A 5731-nucleotide genomic window follows, 5' to 3' on the forward strand; every position below is an offset into this window, starting at 1 on the left:
GGATTCTATCCGGTTGCTGCTGCTGAAAGGAAAAGTTACATGGGAGCGAGAAGCTTAATAGGAACAGAAATAGCTTCTTTCCTGTTGAAGTGGAAAACGGTATCTTGAGAGTCAGTTAAGAGTTCAGACCCAGGAATGAGGCCAACCTAGACTTGAGATCCCCCTCTGCGACCTAGGAACCTTGTGGTCTTGGCTAAGTCACTAATCTTTCTAGCATCATCTTCCTTCTCTAGAAAATGAGGATAATTCCTATCCCCCTAGGACGCTGTAAGAGATTAATGAGATCATTAATGTATGCAAATCGCTCAGCACGGTGCCTGGCATTGGGTAAGCATACAATAAATGCAACTGCTCTTATTATTGGTAGAATTAAATAAGCATTGCTGCTTTTAGGGCCAGATCTTCAGGCCCCTTCTCTCTCTTTTTTTTCTTTCATCGTTTATTGCCAAGTTGGTTTCCATGTAACACCCAGTGCTCATACCAACAAGTGCCCTCCTCCATGCCCATCACCCCCCTTCCCCTCTCCCTCACCCCCATCAGTCCTCAGTTTGTTCTCAGCATTCAAGAGCTTCTCATGGTTTGCCTCCCTCCCTCTCCCCAACTATTTTCCCCTTCTTCTCCCCCATGGTCCTCCGTTAAGTTTCTCCTGTTCCACTTATAAGTGAAAACATATGGTATCTGTCCTTCTCTGCCTGACTTATTTTGCTCAGCATAACACCCTCAAGTTCCATCCATGTTGCTACAAATGGCCAGATTTCCTTCTTTCTCATTGCCATGTAGTATTCCATTGTATAGATAAACCACATCTTCTTGATCCATTCATCAGTTGATGGACACTTAGGCTCTTTCCATGATTTGGCTATTGTTGACAGTGCTGCTGTTAACATTGGGGTCCATGTGTCCTATGCATCAGCACTCCTGTGTCCCTTGGGTAAATTCTTAGCCGTGCTATTGCTGGGTCATAGGGGAGTTCTATTGTTAATTTTTTGAGGAACCTCCACACTGTTTTCCAGAGGGGCTGCACCAGTTGACATTCCCACCAACAGTGTAGGAGGGGCCCATTTCTCCACATCCTCACCAGCATCTAGAGTCTCCTGATTTGGTCATTTTAGCCACTCTGACCGTTCAAGCACCTTCTTTAAAGTGTTTATGTAAAGTCTAGTTAGCTAACATGCAGTGTAATTGTAGTTTCAGGTGTACAATATAGTGATTCATCGCTTCCATACATCACCTGGTGCTCATCAGAAGTGCCCTCCTTCATCCCCATCCCTTCTTTGATCTATCTCCCCACCTACCTCCCTTAAAGCCCAATTTTTTTTAACATTTATTTTTGAGAGATAGAGCATGAGCAGAGGAGGACAGAGAGAAAGGGAGATACAGAATCTGAAGCAGGCTCCAGGCTCCAAGCTGCCAAGCCCAGAGCCCAACATGGGGCTCCAACTCACAAACTATGAGACCATGGCCTGAACCGAAGTCGGCCACGTAACCAACTGAGCCACCCAGGTGCCCCGCCCAATTTTTAAAATATAATTTATTGTCAAATTGGCTTACCTGCAACACGCAGTGCTCATCTCAACAAGTGCCTTCCTCACTGCCCATCACCCATATTCCCCTTTTATCTCAGGAGTATTAATGATCCTAAAAAATAGCAACACTGTATGTTCTTTGGATGTCATATTTTAGGCTTGTGAAAGATGAGTGGATTTTCTGACATGACTTCAGGCATAGTTTAGAGAGAGTTTGGGGATCATTACAAAATTGTGTTAACAGAGCATTTTATTTTAAACTCATTTTGCAACACCTTTGTTTTTGCAAGTTTTCAGTTAAAATGCATTTATTTAATACGTAGGTTTTAATGACAGATACATAAATGACAGTAATGACAATCATGTGAAAGAAATGACATGGGGCGCCTGGGTGGCTTAGTCGGTTAGGCGTCCAACTTTGGCACAGGTCAGGATGTCATGGTTTGTGAGTTCGAGCCCCACGTCGGGCTCTGTGCTGACAGCTCAGAGCCTGGAGCCTGCTTTGGATTCTGTGTCTCCCCCTTTCTCTGCCCCTCCCTCGCTCATGCTCTGTCTCTGTCTCTCCCTCTCAAAAATAAATAAACACACACAAAAAGAAATGACATATAGGGGTTAAGTCTGGAAGGGAAGGTGGAAAACAAAAAGGGCTTACTGTCAGGGGCAAGTACTGATTTTTTTAAAAATTCACTTTAGAGCACCTGGGTGCCTCAGTCGGTTAAGTATCTGACTCAATCTCATCTCAGGTCATGATCCCACAGTTTGTGAGTTCAAGCCCTGTATCAGGCTCTGTGCAGACAGCACAGAACCTGCTTGGGATTCTCTCTCTCCCTCCCTTACCTGCTTGCTCTCCATCTCTCTCTCTCAAAATAAATAAAACTAAACGTAAAAAAATTTTTTTAACTCACTTTATTTTAGAATTGTTTATCTAGCAAGAAATGGTGTTTTAGGTGTATTTAGGTTTAAAGAAGTCAAGATATTCACAGGAATATAAGACATACTCATGCATAATTAAAAGAAGAAATCAATATTCACCTTGTTCTTTTATTTCCTTTAAAACATAAAACTGGAAGAAGAGGTCAAATGCCCCCCAATTACCGAAGAATTGCCTATTGATTTTAAGTGAACAACGTTCTTTGATCTTTGTGTTTAAAATGTAGTGTATGGTTTTTCCATAAATACCCACACTGAAACAAGGGCTCCAGCTTTACCCATTTCTTCTCCCTGAAACCCACATCTCCAGGCTTTGGTTCCATATGTACATCTATGCGATCATTCCCCCACCATCTACCACGAGCAAATCATACCTGGAAGTCGAAGGAATACTTCCAAAAATCTTTTTGCAAAGTTTATCCATCCCTTTTTCCTTTCACACATCCTCAGTGGTACCCAAGGGGCTGTAGGATAAAGTACAAACTCCTTATTTAATGTGTCATCTGTGCTCTTTCACAGTTGGGCTTTTCATTGTTTTTTTTTTTTTTAATTTTTAATGTTTATTTTTTGAGAGACAGAAAGACCAAGCATGAGTGGGGCAGAGGCAGAGAGAGAGGGAGACACAGAATCTGAAGCAGGCTCCAGGTTCCGAGCTGTCAGCACACAGCCCGACATGGGGCTCGATCTCATGAACCGTGAGATCAAGACCTGAGCTGAAGTCAGACACTCAACTGACTGAGCCACCCGGCCCGGGAGCCGCTCGTTGTCATCTCCTACAATGTCATAGTAGGGGCTCCTGGGCAGCTCAGTCGGTTGAGCATCTGACTCTTGGTTTCTGTCCAGGTCACGATCTCACGGTTCATGAGATCGAGCCCCAGGTCGGGTTCTGCAAGGATAGCACAGAGCCTGAATGAGATTCTCTGTCTCTCTCTCTCTGCTCTTCCCCACCCGGCCCGCCTCAAAATAAATGAACTTAAAAAAAATTTTCAAGTACACCTCCTTTATTGTTTCCCCAGCCTGACCTCCCAGTTATTCAAATTGCAGCCTGGGACCAGCATTCTGCGGGAAAGCTGCCCTTTCTTTTCAGGCCCTTGGGATCTCTGTGTTTATCACCTCCTCCGCACACCGATGTACTTGAACGTTCTTGGCCCTGAGCACATTGCCACCTGCTGCGTGCCCTTCATTTCTGTCCTAACACAAATGCTTCCTCTTTTCCCCATCCAGCAGGGCAGGCACACATCAGTGTTGGTGATGATGATGGTGGAGCAATTACTGGGGGGAAAATGGATGGACAAAAAGCCCTGATCTTTTTCCCTTGGTGTGGCCCCAAGCTGTTACTTACAGTCTCAGTTGAAAGCATACACTTGTGTACTTGGCTACTATGTTACCTGTAATTGTTCTCAAGTCATTTTCTCACCGGAGTGCTTTCTTCCCAACGAGCATCTCAGTTCCCCAAAGGCAAGACTGTCTACTTCCTTTTGTTTTTCTTCACCTTGCGTAATATTGGACTTGGCAGGTCAAGCCAGAAGTTCAGTTAAAGCTTTTTGCCTAACTAACTGTAAGTGATCAAGAAGGGAGGCATCGATAGCACCTGAAAGGTTAAAAGTGTTAGCCTTCCTTCCAAGTTTATTTTCATTGGCAATGGTACATACAGCAGCTTGGCACAAAGAAGAATCTGGATTAAAAAAAAAAAAAAAGAATGCCTCCCCCNGTGGAATTTTTTGGAAGATAAGGTGTTAAACTTGAGGTAGAATACAGCTTAGTCTGAAATGCATTTAATCAACGAGAACTTTCCAGAAGGAGTGAGATTGAAGGCGGGGTTGGGGCACCAGTGTACTATGGTGAGAAAAACCCTTGACTAGAAGTCAGAACACCTAAGCTCTTATCTGGTCGTATACCGACTGACCTGCATCTCTGTATAATTCTAGCTTTAATTTTGTCATTGGAGAAATGAGAATGTTGGTCTTGCTGAAGTTTCTAGAATCTCAGAATTCTTAAACGACCCAATGAGCTATTTAAACCTTCCCTCCAACATCTGAATCGATGAGCCACTGAGCTGTTGCTTGTATACCTCCTGTGAAGGGGCTCTCACAACCTACTGAGAAAGCCCATTTGCCTTTCATGCAACTTTAATTCTTGAGCGCTCTTGTTTTCTCAGACGATGTCTTTGGTGGCCGCTGACCTTTGGAATTGGATGAGATGACGGGTAATTTGGCAGATCAAATTGGAGGCTACATCAGACACAGGAGAATAAACACTGTGTTCCGGGGAGGGGGTGGAGGAGTCAAGAAACCCTCTAAGAAGTGAGTTCACGAAAAGGTGAGGGAAGAAGACAGAAATATCAGATAATGATGCAGAGGGTCAGAGAGGCAAGAAAAATGTGGGGGGAAAGGATGTCATGGAGAAGCCGCTAAGACAAGGAGCATAAGACCGAAAAGAAGGTTGGGGTGCCTGGGTGGCTCAGTCGGCTGGGTGTCCGACTTCAGCTCAGGTCATGTACTCGCAGTCCGTGGGTTCAGGATCCACATCCGGCTCTGTACTGACAGCTAAGAGCCTGGAGCCTGTTTCGGATTCCGTGTCTACCTATCTCTCTGCCTCTCCCCAGCTCGTGCTCTGTCTCTCTCTGTCTCAAAAATTTAAAAAAATGTTAAAAAAATTTTTTTTAATTAAAAAAAAAAAGACCACAATTCATTGACACAGGGTGGGCCGGGTGGTCTTCCATGGCCGCAATGACTCCCATACCCTCATGTTCTTAGAGCATCACCGAGCACATACCAGCTCTCAAGGAAATCTGAAGCCTAGTTCACAACCTCCGGTGCTGTGTGTAAACAATCAGGTCTGCTTCCCCCGGGGTTTCTCTAATTTGGCCAAGTGTCTAAATGAGTAGGAATCGTGCGATAGCCTCATAACTTTGGTTTCTGCTCCCCCTCCACTCCCCCAAAGTGCACCTTTCCAGCCCCCCGAGAACGGTGATCCCGAGGGCCCAGGGAGTCTTTCTGCCTCCAGACTACCTTGTCGTCNTGGCTTCTGCTGCGCCTCCACTCCCCCAAAGTGCACCTTTCCAGCCCCCCGAGAACGGTGATCCCGAGGGCCCAGGGAGTCTTTCTGCCTCCAGACTACCTTGTCGTCTTATTGCAGTTGCCGTCACCCTGTTGACACTGTCCCTGAGTCACTGGATGTCTGAATGTGCACGCCAGCTGCGTGGGAGGCAGTCTCTTGAGGTGCTGAGGGCAGACAGCCTGAAATGAAATATGTGCTCCAGCCATCCTGACCTG

Source organism: Crocuta crocuta, unplaced genomic scaffold, assembly GCF_008692635.1.
Source record: "Crocuta crocuta isolate KB4526 unplaced genomic scaffold, BGI_CrCroc_1.0 scaffold241, whole genome shotgun sequence".
NCBI lineage: Eukaryota > Metazoa > Chordata > Mammalia > Carnivora > Hyaenidae > Crocuta > Crocuta crocuta.